The 18,711-nt window shown below is 37.5% G+C and overlaps 23 non-coding genes across 23 annotated transcripts; 8 read left to right on the top strand and 15 right to left on the bottom strand.

The window, feature by feature from the left end:
* Window positions 1-291: 291 nt before the first annotated feature.
* Trnac-gca lies at window positions 292-363 on the bottom strand. The gene has a single exon. It is a non-coding gene; the product is annotated as a tRNA-Cys (tRNA).
* A 395-nt stretch (window positions 364-758) lies between these two features.
* Window positions 759-830, bottom strand: Trnac-gca. Its single transcript has one exon. It is a non-coding gene; the product is annotated as a tRNA-Cys (tRNA).
* Window positions 831-1,093: 263 nt separating this feature from the next.
* Window positions 1,094-1,166, top strand: Trnav-uac. Its single transcript has one exon. It is a non-coding gene; the product is annotated as a tRNA-Val (tRNA).
* An 808-nt stretch (window positions 1,167-1,974) lies between these two features.
* Trnac-gca lies at window positions 1,975-2,046 on the bottom strand. Its single transcript has one exon. It is a non-coding gene; the product is annotated as a tRNA-Cys (tRNA).
* Window positions 2,047-2,440: 394 nt separating this feature from the next.
* Window positions 2,441-2,512, bottom strand: Trnac-gca. The gene has a single exon. It is a non-coding gene; the product is annotated as a tRNA-Cys (tRNA).
* Window positions 2,513-2,775: 263 nt separating this feature from the next.
* On the top strand, window positions 2,776-2,848 carry Trnav-uac. The gene has a single exon. It is a non-coding gene; the product is annotated as a tRNA-Val (tRNA).
* An 808-nt stretch (window positions 2,849-3,656) lies between these two features.
* Window positions 3,657-3,728, bottom strand: Trnac-gca. Its single transcript has one exon. It is a non-coding gene; the product is annotated as a tRNA-Cys (tRNA).
* Window positions 3,729-4,122: 394 nt separating this feature from the next.
* On the bottom strand, window positions 4,123-4,194 carry Trnac-gca. The gene has a single exon. It is a non-coding gene; the product is annotated as a tRNA-Cys (tRNA).
* A 263-nt stretch (window positions 4,195-4,457) lies between these two features.
* Window positions 4,458-4,530, top strand: Trnav-uac. Its single transcript has one exon. It is a non-coding gene; the product is annotated as a tRNA-Val (tRNA).
* A 5,835-nt stretch (window positions 4,531-10,365) lies between these two features.
* Window positions 10,366-10,437, bottom strand: Trnac-gca. The gene has a single exon. It is a non-coding gene; the product is annotated as a tRNA-Cys (tRNA).
* A 395-nt stretch (window positions 10,438-10,832) lies between these two features.
* On the bottom strand, window positions 10,833-10,904 carry Trnac-gca. The gene has a single exon. It is a non-coding gene; the product is annotated as a tRNA-Cys (tRNA).
* A 263-nt stretch (window positions 10,905-11,167) lies between these two features.
* Window positions 11,168-11,240, top strand: Trnav-uac. The gene has a single exon. It is a non-coding gene; the product is annotated as a tRNA-Val (tRNA).
* An 808-nt stretch (window positions 11,241-12,048) lies between these two features.
* Window positions 12,049-12,120, bottom strand: Trnac-gca. The gene has a single exon. It is a non-coding gene; the product is annotated as a tRNA-Cys (tRNA).
* A 397-nt stretch (window positions 12,121-12,517) lies between these two features.
* On the bottom strand, window positions 12,518-12,589 carry Trnac-gca. Its single transcript has one exon. It is a non-coding gene; the product is annotated as a tRNA-Cys (tRNA).
* A 263-nt stretch (window positions 12,590-12,852) lies between these two features.
* Window positions 12,853-12,925, top strand: Trnav-uac. The gene has a single exon. It is a non-coding gene; the product is annotated as a tRNA-Val (tRNA).
* An 808-nt stretch (window positions 12,926-13,733) lies between these two features.
* Trnac-gca lies at window positions 13,734-13,805 on the bottom strand. Its single transcript has one exon. It is a non-coding gene; the product is annotated as a tRNA-Cys (tRNA).
* Window positions 13,806-14,200: 395 nt separating this feature from the next.
* Trnac-gca lies at window positions 14,201-14,272 on the bottom strand. The gene has a single exon. It is a non-coding gene; the product is annotated as a tRNA-Cys (tRNA).
* Window positions 14,273-14,535: 263 nt separating this feature from the next.
* Window positions 14,536-14,608, top strand: Trnav-uac. Its single transcript has one exon. It is a non-coding gene; the product is annotated as a tRNA-Val (tRNA).
* An 808-nt stretch (window positions 14,609-15,416) lies between these two features.
* Trnac-gca lies at window positions 15,417-15,488 on the bottom strand. Its single transcript has one exon. It is a non-coding gene; the product is annotated as a tRNA-Cys (tRNA).
* A 397-nt stretch (window positions 15,489-15,885) lies between these two features.
* On the bottom strand, window positions 15,886-15,957 carry Trnac-gca. Its single transcript has one exon. It is a non-coding gene; the product is annotated as a tRNA-Cys (tRNA).
* Window positions 15,958-16,220: 263 nt separating this feature from the next.
* Window positions 16,221-16,293, top strand: Trnav-uac. Its single transcript has one exon. It is a non-coding gene; the product is annotated as a tRNA-Val (tRNA).
* Window positions 16,294-17,101: 808 nt separating this feature from the next.
* On the bottom strand, window positions 17,102-17,173 carry Trnac-gca. Its single transcript has one exon. It is a non-coding gene; the product is annotated as a tRNA-Cys (tRNA).
* A 732-nt stretch (window positions 17,174-17,905) lies between these two features.
* On the top strand, window positions 17,906-17,978 carry Trnav-uac. The gene has a single exon. It is a non-coding gene; the product is annotated as a tRNA-Val (tRNA).
* Window positions 17,979-18,711: the final 733 nt, after the last annotated feature.

Genomic DNA, 18,711 nt, shown 5'->3' with positions numbered 1-18,711 from the left:
TACCTCAGTCGAAACAGCATGAGACTCTTAAGTATTGATTGCAATTGTACACACGACCGGGGTTTTACATTTTTCGCTGAGATAATCGTACCTGGCTGGTTCTTTCTATATTGTGCGCAAATCTGCTACAGATACAGTAGTAATTCTATGGTGTGATTATTGTTTTGTCACTATATATTTTATGTAAATCATTAAATAAATGATATAAAAGTTTCCATTCAATCAGGAAAGCGTGCAGAAAACTTCAAGTTATTTCATTTGATCATCTCAATCATGATCATCCGTCTTACAAGGAGGCACCCAGGTTTGAACTGGGGACATTTCGATCTGCAGTCGAATGCTCTACCACTGAGCTATACCCCCATAAATGTCCACATGAGTTTACCTTTGACATTCTGGATTGTAACGTAATAATTTTGCGAAAAACCCTTAGCTTTTAATTTGTGTTTCACACAGGATGCACAAACAAAGAATCATTTGGTTAATTATTGAGTTTCTATCGAACAGGAGGCCAGTCAGATATTTCAGTTATTGAAGTGAAGAAACTGTGTGTTATTAAATAATACTTCTTGAACAGCTTTTAACGCAGATCAGTTTCCAGAAGTTGATGAGAATTTCTTTCAAACTTTCAAAAGTCAGGCTGATACGTAGAAATATTTCGAGTGAGCTTATTTTTAAATTCAATAAACACATCAATGAAACAATTTAACTGAATAAACCCAATAATATTTCGTTCCTTATATTAGGTTTAACTTAACAGGGGGCATCCGGGGTTGAACCGGGGACATTTCGATCTGCAGTCGAATGCTCTACCACTGAGCTATACCCCCCATATATTTATATTTTACCCCGTATTTCTATTAGCCCTCCATTTTTATTAAGAGTAACTGACTCTGAAAAATCGATTGATCTTTTTTAAAAATTGGATTTCTTTTCTCTGATATTTCTCGAAGCGAAATGTCGATAATTGATGCCTATTTTTCATCAAGTGGCTTCATTTGGTCAGCTATATCCTGATTATATCGTTGGGGGACATAAACATGTTATGTTGATTTTGGCGAAATAAATTTGTTGCCATCTTTATAAAATTAATGTTTCCATAGTGTAGTGGTTATCACGTCGGCTTTACACGCTGAAGGTCCTCAGTTCGATCCTGGGTGGAAACAATTAAACAATTTTAATCCTTGTATGGAATTGCATTCCTTGTTTTACTTTTGCGATAATAGCCAATATCTGGACTGATGTACTGCTATGTAAAATGTGTAATGGAAGAAGAGCGGTAGGAATCTTACACGCTAACTAGCTAGTCTGTATACTTAAAAGGGTGCCACTACCAAGTTGTATTTGTTTGGCTATCCGTCTGGTGTCATTTAAACGAAAAGCAGTCAAAACTTCCGCTTTTTTAACGCAACAATAACCGCTGTAGTTTTGACTTGATTACTGCAAAGTGGTAATGTTACATCGCTAGAGATAAGTTTACAACTATGCAGTCTATCATCCTAGAACGCATTACATAAAAAGTAAAAAAATAAAATATAGCAATATAACTTATGTGTATCTTAGCAGTAAAACCTCATAACCACCGATGTAGTTATCACCATAGTGCGAGCGATAATCCATGTGCATTTTACCATGACATGTTAGATATTATTGCATTACAACGTTGATTTGTAGGAGCCTGGCTACCTCAGTCGAAACAGCATGAGACTCTTAAGTATTGATTGCAATTGTACACACGACCGAGGTTTTACATTTTTCGCTGAGATAATCGTATCTGGCTGGTTCTTTCTATATTGTGCGCAAATCTGCTACAGATACAGTAGTAATTCTATGGTGTGATTATTGTTTTGTCACTATATATTTGATGTAAATCATTAAATAAATGATATAAAAGTTTCCATTCAATCAGGAAAGCGTGCAGAAAACCTCAAGTTATTTCATTTGATCATCTCAATTATGATCATCCGTCTTACAAGGTGGCACCCAGGTTTGAACTAGGGACATTTCGATCTGCAGTCGAATGCTCTACCACTGAGCTATACCCCCATAAATGTCCACATGAGTTAACCTTTGACATTCTGGATTGTAACGTATAAATTTTGCAAAAAACCCTTAGCTTTTAATTTGTGTTTCACACAGGATGCGCAAACAAAGAATCATTTGGTTAATTATTGAGTTTCTATCGAACAGGAGGCCAGTCAGATATTTCAGTTATTGAAGTGAAGAAACTGTGTGTTATTAAATAATACTTCTTGAACAGCTTTTAACGCAGATCAGTTTCCAGAAGTTGATGAGAATTTCTTTCAAACTTCAAAAGTCAGGCTGATACGTAGAAATATATCGAGTGAGCTTATTTTTAAATTCAATAAACACATCAATGAAACAATTTAACTGAATAAACCCAATAGTATTTCGTTCCTTATATTAGGTTTAACTTAACAGGGGGCATCCGGGGTTGAACCGGGGACATTTCGATCTGCAGTCGAATGCTCTACCACTGAGCTATACCCCCTATATATTTATATTTTACCCCGTATTTCTATTAGCCCTCCATTTTTATTAAGAGTAACTGACTCTGAAAAATCGATTGATCTTTTTTAAAAATTGGATTTCTTTTCTCTGATATTTCTCGAAGCGAAATGTCGATAATTGATGCCTATTTTTCATCAAGTGGCTTCATTTGGTCAGCTATATCCTGATTATATCGTTGGGGGACATAAACATGTTATGTTGATTTTGGCGAAATAAATTTGTTGCCATCTTTAGAAAGTTAATGTTTCCATAGTGTAGTGGTTATCACGTCGGCTCTACACGCTGAAGGTCCTCAGTTCGATTCTTGGTGGAAACAATTAAACAATTTTAATCCTTGTATGGAATTGCATTCCTTGTTTTACTTTTGCGATAATAGCCAATATCTGGACTGATGTACTGCTATGTAAAATGTGTAATGGAAGAAGAGCGGTAGGAATCTTACACGCTAACTAGCTAGTCTGTATACTTAAAAGGGTGCCACTACCAAGTTGTATTTGTTTGGCTATCCGTCTGGTGTCATTTAAACGAAAAGCAGTCAAAACTTCCGCTTTTTTAACGCAACAATAACCGCTGTAGTTTTGACTTGATTACTGCAAAGTGGTAATGTTACATCGCTAGAGATAAGTTTACAACTATGCAGTCTATCATCCTAGAACGCATTACATAAAAAGTAAAAAAATAAAATATAGCAATATAACTTATGTGTATCTTAGCAGTAAAACCTCATAACCACCGATGTAGTTATCACCATAGTGCGAGCGATAATCCATGTGCATTTTACCATGACATGTTAGATATTATTGCATTACAACGTTGATTTGTAGGAGCCTGGCTACCTCAGTCGAAACAGCATGAGACTCTTAAGTATTGATTGCAATTGTACACACGACCGAGGTTTTACATTTTTCGCTGAGATAATCGTATCTGGCTGGTTCTTTCTATATTGTGCGCAAATCTGCTACAGATACAGTAGTAATTCTATGGTGTGATTATTGTTTTGTCACTATATATTTGATGTAAATCATTAAATAAATGATATAAAAGTTTCCATTCAATCAGGAAAGCGTGCAGAAAACCTCAAGTTATTTCATTTGATCATCTCAATTATGATCATCCGTCTTACAAGGTGGCACCCAGGTTTGAACTAGGGACATTTCGATCTGCAGTCGAATGCTCTACCACTGAGCTATACCCCCATAAATGTCCACATGAGTTAACCTTTGACATTCTGGATTGTAACGTATAAATTTTGCAAAAAACCCTTAGCTTTTAATTTGTGTTTCACACAGGATGCGCAAACAAAGAATCATTTGGTTAATTATTGAGTTTCTATCGAACAGGAGGCCAGTCAGATATTTCAGTTATTGAAGTGAAGAAACTGTGTGTTATTAAATAATACTTCTTGAACAGCTTTTAACGCAGATCAGTTTCCAGAAGTTGATGAGAATTTCTTTCAAACTTCAAAAGTCAGGCTGATACGTAGAAATATATCGAGTGAGCTTATTTTTAAATTCAATAAACACATCAATGAAACAATTTAACTGAATAAACCCAATAGTATTTCGTTCCTTATATTAGGTTTAACTTAACAGGGGGCATCCGGGGTTGAACCGGGGACATTTCGATCTGCAGTCGAATGCTCTACCACTGAGCTATACCCCCTATATATTTATATTTTACCCCGTATTTCTATTAGCCCTCCATTTTTATTAAGAGTAACTGACTCTGAAAAATCGATTGATCTTTTTTTAAAATTTGATTTCTTTTCTCTGATATTTCTCGAAGCGAAATGTCGATAATTGATGCCTATTTTTCATCAAGTGGCTTCATTTGGTCAGCTATATCCTGATTATATCGTTGGGGGACATAAACATGTTATGTTGATTTTGGCGAAATAAATTTGTTGCCATCTTTAGAAAGTTAATGTTTCCATAGTGTAGTGGTTATCACGTCGGCTCTACACGCTGAAGGTCCTCAGTTCGATTCTTGGTGGAAACAATTAAACAATTTTAATCCTTGTATGGAATTGCATTCCTTGTTTTACTTTTGCGATAATAGCCAATATCTGGACTGATGTACTGCTATGTAAAATGTGTAATGGAAGAAGAGCGGTAGGAATCTTACACGCTAACGGAAGCCGGAGATATAGGACCGGTCGAAATAGGCCCCGACGAAATAGGCCCGGCAAATAGGACCGGTCGAAATAGGACCCTACGAAATAGGCCCACTTTTAAAATATTTTTAAAGCGGTCCTATTTCTCCGTCAAAGTGGGCCTATTTCTCCCAATTATTTCTAAGTTCCATAAGGTACTCTGAAATATTTTCAAAAAATATTCGACCTTCTCCACAGAGCGAGAAGGCGGAATATTCAACGAAGGATCCGCCACCGCTTATATTCATTGCCGTAGCTCAAACCACGATGAGTGAATTCACACATTGCCGTTTCGTTTTTCACATGTTAGGTAGCTGATTTCCGTCTTTATTTTTTTATGAACGTATTCCCCTTGATCTTAACTGTAAAATTCATTTTTTACAAACGTCGTTTTCACTTATTAACTATCGCTAATTTAAAAAAATGAACAAATTTTCGTGTTTTCTTCGCCATTTATTTGTTCCGTAGCTCGATCCCCCCTTCAGCGGCTCAGCCTTGAACGCGTCTCTCCCCTTCAGCGGCTCAGCCTTGAACGCGTCTATCCCCCCTCTACCTATGCCAGTACTCAGGTGAAGTAGGAAATGAACATGTTTGATGAAATAAATCTTACGGATTGATTTCAAACATATCCATAACAATTTCATGTTTTTTTTAAAGCAACAAACGCATATCACTTTTAAGTTTCTTGTTTTATGGGGCTGACGCGAGGTGCTGCTCAAGCCGGCCAGAAGGGTGGTCGAGCGGGGGAGGCTGCACGCACTCATGGGAGAGGGGTGAGTGAAGGGGGGTTTACCTGGGCCATACCATACAGTCCCATCTTTTCCCTTCTACGTACATGTCAACGGATGGTCTAGTGGTTAGCAACTCGGGGTAATAATCTTAAGTGCCGGTGTTCGAATCTCGGCCATGTCGATTAAGATTTTTATTTACAAAATATTTTAGAAAAATTAATAGCTCAACAGCATAAAGCGGTGTGGAACTATCCTGGCGAAATTGATCGTTTTTTGTTTTTTTAATTGATGATATATACATTAATTGATTTAATATACAGCACGAAAAGGAAATTTCTATTATAGTCTGGGAGCTGGGCCCCCAAAAAATGATTTTTGTTTAGCAAAAGGTTTGAGGCTAAAATGTGGTTAGGGGGGGTATGACACACACGAAAAGCCATGTCTGTCGACTGGCGGCCGGGGCGTTCAAGCGTGACGCGATCCCGAAGTCGGCGGGAATGGTAAAAAAAATGACTTTTGTTTAGCAAGCCCAAATTTTTGTAGGAAGCAAGCTAACATTATGTCGATCAATAATCCCGGTAGACAGACGTCGATATCTGAGCCCTTGGGGGCAACAGACGTCGGTGTGTAACGGCTTTTCACGAACTGTCAGTCGTTATTTGATACTGGCAACGCTGTTTCGGATACCGGCAATACTGTATCCAAGGCGCTTATTTTGAAATAACTGGCGTTTCTTGGGGAATATAATGACTAGGAATTCATTAAAACTGGTTATTTAACACTTATAACGACTTATAAATCAATTCAGTAATTGAATTATAAGTTTAATTAATAATTAGCTGCCAAGGCAGCATAAAAACAATATGGTGGCAGCTTTTTTAACGTCCAACGACGGACCGATCAGACTCTATCCTCACTCCGTCGACCGAAATGATCTTTTTTATAATTTTTTTTTTATCTGGAGACGTCCACATAGTCGCTGGGAATAAATATCTAAAGATTATAAGGGAAACCTCTTTTTTTTTCAATATATATCCCGACCGGATCTCTGCTGTGCTACTGTAATATTATGGCCGGGCTCATTTTGTCCGTCTCTCTGAATTCTCAAAGCTCGCAAAATAGGAAAGAGGAGGAGGACTACATGCTGGTCTATTGGTAAGTTGGCAATTGGAAGGGACAAGCGGACCGACAGTGTGGTACTAAACGAGTTGATGTGTCATCGTTCTTAATTGTCAGATTTGCGAGTGGCGCGCGATCAAATCAGACCGGAAACGGGTGCCAAAGGTTGCAAACGCTTATTTTGTTGCAGCATCCATCTAATAACAATAATCCAACCAGCAACGTTGGCTGGCTGGCTCTTCTTTTTTTTATTATTGCGCAAGGTATTATTACTACTAGACACATCGACAAGGGATATAGGGAAAAAGAGATAAGATAGATCGAATAATTTAAAAAATGAAATGGTTATTTTTTATTGGCCCCCGAGAAAATACAAACCGGTCGAATTGACCGACGACTCTGAAGGGAATCGTCTCTGAAAGGAATTATTCTCGGCGGAATTTCCTGTACAGCCTTTCTTTCTTCATTCTGTTTCTTTCTAATATCATCTGATGGGGTTCGATCTCGTGTTCTCTCAGCGCCAAAAAATCCGCGATATAAATTTCCTGCCAATTGTTGTTGCTATTGCGCATAGTCCAGTTGACGACGAGCGCAACAGCTGCTGGTGGGTCGTTCACTCGTTCCTAGCATTGGCCGGGACTGGATTTTATACGATCCCGTTCCCGCCGTCACCGCTGCGGACGCCCCTGATAACGCCTCACACTTTCCCAGACGGTTAGCAGTCCCATCGTCATCGTCTCAATGGCCGTGACAAGAAATGACAGCATCACAAAAAAAAGCGGGTTGAATGAAAAACATCGAACAAATAAAAAGAAAAGCACACATAAACACAAACGCACGCACGGCAGACAGCGCAAATCTTCTCCTTTTTCTTGTTTGTTAGATACGTGTCGATTGGCACCGGATCGGATCACAGTCGTCGTCTCTTGGATGCTGCCGGATGTGATAGACAAGTCCAGCAACCGCCAGAACTTAAGAGTGAAACGAGATGGGGCAGCAGCATACCAACTGTCCTCTCTGACCAATGCGCATCTGTTCCAAGGCATCAGCTGGCCTTTTTTCTTTCGCCGTTCAGAATACAAACCAAAAATTCCGGCGTGAAATAAAAAAAAACTGCAAACGTAAACCGAACGTAAACCTCAGCACCTAGTCACTTTCGAACCCTAGAACCCACGACAGCAATTGAATATGGAATTCCCTTGGCACTCAATCACACTTGCACTTGCTCACACAGCATCAGTTACACACACACACACAGAGCAGATAAAGAGGGCGAGAAATAAATGAGGGATAATTAAGTTAAATAATTGTTTCGTTTGGGATATGATGAGAAATTGACTATTTACAGAGACACTCTGGCGATGCAAACTGACGGGAATTGGTGATGCCGGACAAAGGGGAAAATTCTTTTTCGACATTTTCTTGTGTGCGCGTGTGAAGAGAGAGAAAACGAAAATGGGAGATCATTTCGGTCGACGGAGTGAGGATAGAGTCTGATCGGTCCGTCGTTGGACGTTAAAAAAGCTGCCACCATATTGTTTTTATGCTGCCTTGGCAGCTAATTATTAATTAAACTTATAATTCAATTACTGAATTGATTTATAAGTCGTTATAAGTGTTAAATAACCAGTTTTAATGAATTCCTAGTCATTATATTCCCCAAGAAACGCCAGTTATTTCAAAATAAGCGCCTTGGATACAGTATTGCCGGTATCCGAAACAGCGTTGCCAGTATCAAATAACGACTGACAGTTCGTGAAAAGCCGTTACACACCGACGTCTGTTGCCCCCAAGGGCTCAGATATCGACGTCTGTCTACCGGGATTATTGATCGACATAATGTTAGCTTGCTTCCTACAAAAATTTGGGCTTGCTAAACAAAAGTCATTTTTTTTACCATTCCCGCCGACTTCGGGATCGCGTCACGCTTGAACGCCCCGGCCGCCAGTCGACAGACATGGCTTTTCGTGTGTGTCATACCCCCCCTAACCACATTTTAGCCTCAAACCTTTTGCTAAACAAAAATCATTTTTTGGGGGCCCAGCTCCCAGACTATAATAGAAATTTCCTTTTCGTGCTGTATATTAAATCAATTAATGTATATATCATCAATTAAAAAAACAAAAAACGATCAATTTCGCCAGGATAGTTCCACACCGCTTTATGCTGTTGAGCTATTAATTTTTCTAAAATATTTTGTAAATAAAAATCTTAATCGACATGGCCGAGATTCGAACACCGGCACTTAAGATTATTACCCCGAGTTGCTAACCACTAGACCATCCGTTGACATGTACGTAGAAGGGAAAAGATGGGACTGTATGGTATGGCCCAGGTAAACCCCCCTTCACTCACCCCTCTCCCATGAGTGCGTGCAGCCTCCCCCGCTCGACCACCCTTCTGGCCGGCTTGAGCAGCACCTCGCGTCAGCCCCATAAAACAAGAAACTTAAAAGTGATATGCGTTTGTTGCTTTAAAAAAAACATGAAATTGTTATGGATATGTTTGAAATCAATCCGTAAGATTTATTTCATCAAACATGTTCATTTCCTACTTCACCTGAGTACTGGCATAGGTAGAGGGGGGATAGACGCGTTCAAGGCTGAGCCGCTGAAGGGGAGAGACGCGTTCAAGGCTGAGCCGCTGAAGGGGGGATCGAGCTACGGAACAAATAAATGGCGAAGAAAACACGAAAATTTGTTCATTTTTTTAAATTAGCGATAGTTAATAAGTGAAAACGACGTTTGTAAAAAATGAATTTTACAGTTAAGATCAAGGGGAATACGTTCATAAAAAAATAAAGACGGAAATCAGCTACCTAACATGTGAAAAACGAAACGGCAATGTGTGAATTCACTCATCGTGGTTTGAGCTACGGCAATGAATATAAGCGGTGGCGGATCCTTCGTTGAATATTCCGCCTTCTCGCTCATGTGGAGAAGGTCGAATATTTTTTGAAAATATTTCAGAGTACCTTATGGAACTTAGAAATAATTGGGAGAAATAGGCCCACTTTGACGGAGAAATAGGACCGCTTTAAAAATATTTTAAAAGTGGGCCTATTTCGTAGGGTCCTATTTCGACCGGTCCTATTTGCCGGGCCTATTTCGTCGGGGCCTATTTCGACCGGTCCTATATCTCCGCCAATCACGCTAACTAGCTAGTCTGTATACTTAAAAGGGTGCCACTACCAAGTTGTATTTGTTTGGCTATCCGTCTGGTGTCATTTAAACGAAAAGCAGTCAAAACTTCCGCTTTTTTAACGCAACAATAACCGCTGTAGTTTTGACTTGATTACTGCAAAGTGGTAATGTTACATCACTAGAGATAAGTTTACAACTATGCAGTCTATCATCCTAGAACGCATTACATAAAAAGTAAAAAAATAAAATATAGCAATATAACATATGTGTATCTTAGCAGTAAAACCTCATAACCACCGATGTAGTTATCACCATAGTGCGAGCGATAATCCATGTGCATTTTACCATGACATGTTAGATATTATTGCATTACAACGTTGATTTGTAGGAGCCTGGCTACCTCAGTCGAAACAGCATGAGACTCTTAAGTATTGATTGCAATTGTACACACGACCGGGGTTTTACATTTTTCGCTGAGATAATCGTACCTGGCTGGTTTTTTCTATATTGTGCGCAAATCTGCTACAGATACAGTAGTAATTCTATGGTGTGATTATTGTTTTGTCACTATATATTTGATGTAAATCATTAAATAAATGATATAAAAGTTTCCATTCAATCAGGAAAGCGTGCAGAAAACCTCAAGTTATTTCATTTGATCATCTCAATTATGATCATCCGTCTTACAAGAGGGCACCCAGGTTTGATCTGGGGACATTTCGATCTGCAGTCGAATGCTCTACCACTGAGCTATACCCCCATAAATGTCCACATGAGTTTACCTTTGACATTCTGGATTGTAACAAATTAATTTTGCGAAAAACCCTTAGCTTTTAATTTGTGTTTCACACAGGATGCGCAAACAAAGAATCATTTGGTTAATTATTGAGTTTCTATCGAACAGGAGGCCAGTCAGATATTTCAGTTATTGAAGTGAAGAAACTGTGTGTTATTAAATAATACTTCTTGAACAGCTTTTAACGCAGATCAGTTTCCAGAAGTTGATGAGAATTTCTTTCAAACTTTCAAAAGTCAGGCTGATACGTAGAAATATTTCGAGTGAGCTTATTTTTAAATTCAATAAACACATCAATGAAACAATTTAACTGAATAAACCCAATAATATTTCGTTCCTTATATTAGGTTTAACTTAACAGGGGGCATCCGGGGTTGAACCGGGGACATTTCGATCTGCAGTCGAATGCTCTACCACTGAGCTATACCCCCCATATATTTATATTTTACCCCGTATTTCTATTAGCCCTCCATTTTTATTAAGAGTAACTGACTCTGAAAAATCGATTGATCTTTTTTAAAAATTGGATTTCTTTTCTCTGATATTTCTCGAAGCGAAATGTCGATAATTGATGCCTATTTTTCATCAAGTGGCTTCATTTGGTCAGCTATATCCTGATTATATCGTTGGGGGACATAAACATGTTATGTTGATTTTGGCGAAATAAATTTGTTGCCATCTTTAGAAAGTTAATGTTTCCATAGTGTAGTGGTTATCACGTCGGCTCTACACGCTGAAGGTCCTCAGTTCGATCCTGGGTGGAAACAATTAAACAATTTTAATCCTTGTATGGAATTGCATTCCTTGTTTTACTTTTGCGATAATAGCCAATATCTGGACTGATGTACTGCTATGTAAAATGTGTAATGGAAGAAGAGCGGTAGGAATCTTACACGCTAACTAGCTAGTCTGTATACTTAAAAGGGTGCCCCTACCAAGTTGTATTTGTTTGGCTATCCGTCTGGTGTCATTTAAACGAAAAGCAGTCAAAACTTCCGCTTTTTTAACGCAACAATAACCGCTGTAGTTTTGACTTGATTACTGCAAAGTGGTAATGTTACATCACTAGAGATTAGTTTACAACTATGCAGTCTATCATCCTAGAACGCATTACAAAAAAAGTAAAAAAATAAAATATAGCAATATAACTTATGTGTATCTTAGCAGTAAAACCTCATAACCACCGATGTAGTTATCACCATAGTGCGAGCGATAATCCATGTGCATTTTACCATGACATATTAGATATTTTTGCATTACAACGTTGATTTGTATGAGTCTGGCTACCTCAGCCGAAACAGCATGAGACTCTTAAGTATTGATTGCAATTGTACACACGACCGGGGTTTTACATTTTTCGCTGAGATAATCGTACCTGGCTGGTTCTTTCTATATTGTGCGCAAATCTGCTACAAATACAGTAGTAATTCTATGGTGTGATTATTGTTTTGTCACTATATATTCGATGTAAATCATTAAATAAATGATATAAAAGTTTCCATTCAATCAGGAAAGCGTGCAGAAAACCTCAAATTATTTCATTTAATCATCTCAATCATGATCATCCGTCTTACAAGGGGGCACCCAGGTTTGAACTGGGGACATTTCGATCTGCAGTCGAATGTTCTACCACTGAGCTATACCCCCATAAATGTCCACATGAGTTTACCTTTGACATTCTGGATTGTAACGTATTAATTTTGCGAAAAACCCTTAGCTTTTAATTTGTGTTTCACACAGGATGCGCAAACAAAGAATCATTTGGTTAATTATTGAGTACCTATCGAACAGGAGGCCAGTCAGATATTTCAGTTATTGAAGTGAAGAAACTGTGTGTTATTATTAAATAATACTTCTTGAACAGCTTTAACGCAGATCAGTTTCCATAAGTTGATGAGAATTTCTTTCAAACTTTCAAAAGTCAGGCTGATACGTAGAAATATTTCGAGTGAGCTTAATTTAAAATTCAATAAACACATCAATGAAACAATTTAACTGAATAAACCCAATAATATTTCGTTCCTTATATTAGGTTTAACTTAACAGGGGGCATCCGGGGTTGAACCGGGGACATTCCGATCTGCAGTCGAATGCTCTACCACTGAGCTATACCCCCCATATATTTATATTTTACCCCGTATTTCTATTAGCCCTCCATTTTTATTAAGAGTAACTGACTCTGAAAAATCGATTGATCTTTTTTAAAAATTGGATTTCTTTTCTCTGATATTTCTCGAAGCGAAATGTCGATAATTGATGCCTATTTTTCATCAAGTGGCTTCATTTGGTCAGCTATATCCTGATTATATCGTTGGGGGACATAAACATGTTATGTTGATTTTGGCGAAATAAATTTGTTGCCATCTTTAGAAAGTTAATGTTTCCATAGTGTAGTGGTTATCACGTCGGCTCTACACGCTGAAGGTCCTCAGTTCGATCCTGGGTGGAAACAATTAAACAATTTTAATCCTTGTATGGAATTGCATTCCTTGTTTTACTTTTGCGATAATAGCCAATATCTGGACTGATGTACTGCTATGTAAAATGTGTAATGGAAGAAGAGCGGTAGGAATCTTACACGCTAACTAGCTAGTCTGTATACTTAAAAGGGTGCCCCTACCAAGTTGTATTTGTTTGGCTATCCGTCTGGTGTCATTTAAACGAAAAGCAGTCAAAACTTCCGCTTTTTTAACGCAACAATAACCGCTGTAGTTTTGACTTGATTACTGCAAAGTGGTAATGTTACATCACTAGAGATTAGTTTACAACTATGCAGTCTATCATCCTAGAACGCATTACAAAAAAAGTAAAAAAATAAAATATAGCAATATAACTTATGTGTATCTTAGCAGTAAAACCTCATAACCACCGATGTAATTATCACCATAGTGCGAGCGATAATCCATGTGCATTTTACCATGACATATTAGATATTTTTGCATTACAACGTTGATTTGTATGAGTCTGGCTACCTCAGCCGAAACAGCATGAGACTCTTAAGTATTGATTGCAATTGTACACACGACCGGGGTTTTACATTTTTCGCTGAGATAATCGTACCTGGCTGGTTCTTTCTATATTGTGCGCAAATCTGCTACAGATACAGTAGTAATTCTATGGTGTGATTATTGTTTTGTCACTATATATTTGATGTAAATCATTAAATAAATGATATAAAAGTTTCCATTCAATCAGGAAAGCGTGCAGAAAACCTCAAGTTATTTCATTTGATCATCTCAATTATGATCATCCGTCTTACAAGAGGGCACCCAGGTTTGATCTGGGGACATTTCGATCTGCAGTCGAATGCTCTACCACTGAGCTATACCCCCATAAATGTCCACATGAGTTTACCTTTGACATTCTGGATTGTAACAAATTAATTTTGCGAAAAACCCTTAGCTTTTAATTTGTGTTTCACACAGGATGCGCAAACAAAGAATCATTTGGTTAATTATTGAGTTTCTATCGAACAGGAGGCCAGTCAGATATTTCAGTTATTGAAGTGAAGAAACTGTGTGTTATTAAATAATACTTCTTGAACAGCTTTTAACGCAGATCAGTTTCCAGAAGTTGATGAGAATTTCTTTCAAACTTTCAAAAGTCAGGCTGATACGTAGAAATATTTCGAGTGAGCTTATTTTTAAATTCAATAAACACATCAATGAAACAATTTAACTGAATAAACCCAATAATATTTCGTTCCTTATATTAGGTTTAACTTAACAGGGGGCATCCGGGGTTGAACCGGGGACATTTCGATCTGCAGTCGAATGCTCTACCACTGAGCTATACCCCCCATATATTTATATTTTACCCCGTATTTCTATTAGCCCTCCATTTTTATTAAGAGTAACTGACTCTGAAAAATCGATTGATCTTTTTTAAAAATTGGATTTCTTTTCTCTGATATTTCTCGAAGCGAAATGTCGATAATTGATGCCTATTTTTCATCAAGTGGCTTCATTTGGTCAGCTATATCCTGATTATATCGTTGGGGGACATAAACATGTTATGTTGATTTTGGCGAAATAAATTTGTTGCCATCTTTAGAAAGTTAATGTTTCCATAGTGTAGTGGTTATCACGTCGGCTCTACACGCTGAAGGTCCTCAGTTCGATCCTGGGTGGAAACAATTAAACAATTTTAATCCTTGTATGGAATTGCATTCCTTGTTTTACTTTTGCGATAATAGCCAATATCTGGACTGATGTACTGCTATGTAAAATGTGTAATGGAAGAAGAGCGGTAGGAATCTTACACGCTAACTAGCTAGTCTGTATACTTAAAAGGGTGCCCCTACCAAGTTGTATTTGTTTGGCTATCCGTCTGGTGTCATTTAAACGAAAAGCAGTCAAAACTTCCGCTTTTTTAACGCAACAATAACCGCTGTAGTTTTGACTTGATTACTGCAAAGTGGTAATGTTACATCACTAGAGATTAGTTTACAACTATGCAGTCTATCATCCTAGAACGCATTACAAAAAAAGTAAAAAAATAAAATATAGCAATATAACTTATGTGTATCTTAGCAGTAAAACCTCATAACCACCGATGTAGTTATCACCATAGTGCGAGCGATAATCCATGTGCATTTTACCATGACATATTAGATATTTTTGCATTACAACGTTGATTTGTATGAGTCTGGCTACCTCAGCCGAAACAGCATGAGACTCTTAAGTATTGATTGCAATTGTACACACGACCGGGGTTTTACATTTTTCGCTGAGATAATCGTACCTGGCTGGTTCTTTCTATATTGTGCGCAAATCTGCTACAAATACAGTAGTAATTCTATGGTGTGATTATTGTTTTGTCACTATATATTCGATGTAAATCATTAAATAAATGATATAAAAGTTTCCATTCAATCAGGAAAGCGTGCAGAAAACCTCAAATTATTTCATTTAATCATCTCAATCATGATCATCCGTCTTACAAGGGGGCACCCAGGTTTGAACTGGGGACATTTCGATCTGCAGTCGAATGTTCTACCACTGAGCTATACCCCCATAAATGTCCACATGAGTTTACCTTTGACATTCTGGATTGTAACGTATTAATTTTGCGAAAAACCCTTAGCTTTTAATTTGTGTTTCACACAGGATGCGCAAACAAAGAATCATTTGGTTAATTATTGAGTACCTATCGAACAGGAGGCCAGTCAGATATTTCAGTTATTGAAGTGAAGAAACTGTGTGTTATTATTAAATAATACTTCTTGAACAGCTTTAACGCAGATCAGTTTCCAGAAGTTGATGAGAATTTCTTTCAAACTTTCAAAAGTCAGGCTGATACGTAGAAATATTTCGAGTGAGCTTAATTTAAAATTCAATAAACACATCAATGAAACAATTTAACTGAATAAACCCAATAATATTTCGTTCCTTATATTAGGTTTAACTTAACAGGGGGCATCCGGGGTTGAACCGGGGACATTTCGATCTGCAGTCGAATGCTCTACCACTGAGCTATACCCCCCATATATTTATATTTTACCCCGTATTTCTAATAGCCCTCCATTTTTATTAAGAGTAACTGACTCTGAAAAATCGATTGATCTTTTTTAAAAATTGGATTTCTTTTCTCTGATATTTCTCGAAGCGAAATGTCGATAATTGATGCCTATTTTTCATCAAGTGGCTTCATTTGGTCAGCTATATCCTGATTATATCGTTGGGGGACATAAACATGTTATGTTGATTTTGGCGAAATAAATTTGTTGCCATCTTTAGAAAGTTAATGTTTCCATAGTGTAGTGGTTATCACGTCGGCTTTACACGCTGAAGGTCCTCAGTTCGATCCTGGGTGGAAACAATTAAACAATTTTAATCCTTGTATGGAATTGCATTCCTTGTTTTACTTTTGCGATAATAGCCAATATCTGGACTGATGTACTGCTATGTAAAATGTGTAATGGAAGAAGAGCGGTAGGAATCTTACACGCTAACTAGCTAGTCTGTATACTTAAAAGGGTGCCCCTACCAAGTTGTATTTGTTTGGCTATCCGTCTGGTGTCATTTAAACGAAAAGCAGTCAAAACTTCCGCTTTTTTAACGCAACAATAACCGCTGTAGTTTTGACTTGATTACTGCAAAGTGGTAATGTTACATCACTAGAGATTAGTTTACAACTATGCAGTCTATCATCCTAGAACGCATTACAAAAAAAGTAAAAAAATAAAATATAGCAATATAACTTATGTGTATCTTAGCAGTAAAACCTCATAACCACCGATGTAGTTATCACCATAGTGCGAGCGATAATCCATGTGCATTTTACCATGACATATTAGATATTTTTGCATTACAACGTTGATTTGTATGAGTCTGGCTACCTCAGCCGAAACAGCATGAGACTCTTAAGTATTGATTGCAATTGTACACACGACCGGGGTTTTACATTTTTCGCTGAGATAATCGTACCTGGCTGGTTCTTTCTATATTGTGCGCAAATCTGCTACAAATACAGTAGTAATTCTATGGTGTGATTATTGTTTTGTCACTATATATTCGATGTAAATCATTAAATAAATGATATAAAAGTTTCCATTCAATCAGGAAAGCGTGCAGAAAACCTCAAATTATTTCATTTAATCATCTCAATCATGATCATCCGTCTTACAAGGGGGCACCCAGGTTTGAACTGGGGACATTTCGATCTGCAGTCGAATGTTCTACCACTGAGCTATACCCCCATAAATGTCCACATGAGTTTACCTTTGACATTCTGGATTGTAACGTATTAATTTTGCGAAAAACCCTTAGCTTTTAATTTGTGTTTCACACAGGATGCGCAAACAAAGAATCATTTGGTTAATTATTGAGTACCTATCGAACAGGAGGCCAGTCAGATATTTCAGTTATTGAAGTGAAGAAAGTGTGTGTTATTATTAAATAATACTTCTTGAACAGCTTTAACGCAGATCAGTTTCCATAAGTTGATGAGAATTTCTTTCAAACTTTCAAAAGTCAGGCTGATACGTAGAAATATTTCGAGTGAGCTTAATTTAAAATTCAATAAACACATCAATGATACAATTTAACTGAATAAACCCAATAATATTTCGTTCCTTATATTAGGTTTAACTTAACAGGGGGCATCCAGGGTTGAACCGGGGACATTTCGATCTGCAGTCGAATGCTCTACCACTGAGCTATACCCCCCATATATTTATATTTTACCCCGTATTTCTATTAGCCCTCCCTTTTTATTCAGAGTAACTGACTCTGAAAAATCGATTGATCTTTTTTAAAAATTGGATTTCTTTTCTCTGATATTTCTCGAAGCGAAATGTCGATAATTGATGCCTATTTTTCATCAAGTGGCTTCATTTGGTCAGCTATATCCTGATTATATCGTTGGGGGACATAAACATGTTATGTTGATTTTGGCGAAATAAATTTGTTGCCATCTTTATAAAGTTAATGCTTCCATAGTGTAGTGGTTATCACGTCGGTTTTACACGCTGAAGGCCCTCAGTTCGATCCTGGGTGGAAACAATTAAACAATTTTAATCCTTGTATGGAATTGCATTCCTTGTTTTACTTTTGCGATAATAGCCAATATCTGGACTGATGTACTGCTATGTAAAATGTGTAATGGAATGTGGGATGTGGGGTGATGTGGACTAGAGCGTCAACGCTCTGGAAAAAGGCAATGAGGCTCTGGTTTCGATCCCCAGCTGAACCCGTCAAACAAATTGTTAGTCGCGCCTGTAATGGCAGCACAGCACAGATTCTTGATAATAGTGTCAAGAATCATGACGTTAAATATACTATGATGTATAATACATCTCGATAAACTGAAGCGCCTTTGATCATGTTATGGAAAAGGCGCTATATAAATGTAATACATAACATAACATAACATAATGGAAGAAGAGCGGTAGGAATCTTACACGCTAACTAGCTAGTCTGTATACTTAAAAGGGTGCCACTAACAAGTTGTATTTGTTTGGCCATCCGTCTGGTGTCATTTAAACGAAAAGCAGTCAAAACTTGCGCTTTTTTAACGCAACAATAACCGCTGTAGTTTTGACTTGATTACTGCAAAGTGGTAATGTTACATCACTAGAGATAAGTTTACAACTATGCAGTCTATCATCCTAGAACGCATTACATAAAAAGTAAAAAAATAAAATATAGCAATATAACTTATGTGTATCTTAGCAGTAAAACCTCATAACCACCGATGTAGTTATCACCATAGTGCGAGCGATAATCCATGTGCATT

The sequence above is a fragment of the Daphnia pulex genome, chromosome 11 (genome assembly GCF_021134715.1).
Source record: "Daphnia pulex isolate KAP4 chromosome 11, ASM2113471v1".
In the NCBI taxonomy this organism is placed as follows: domain Eukaryota; kingdom Metazoa; phylum Arthropoda; class Branchiopoda; order Diplostraca; family Daphniidae; genus Daphnia; species Daphnia pulex.
This window is presented reverse-complemented; position numbering and strand designations above follow the sequence as displayed.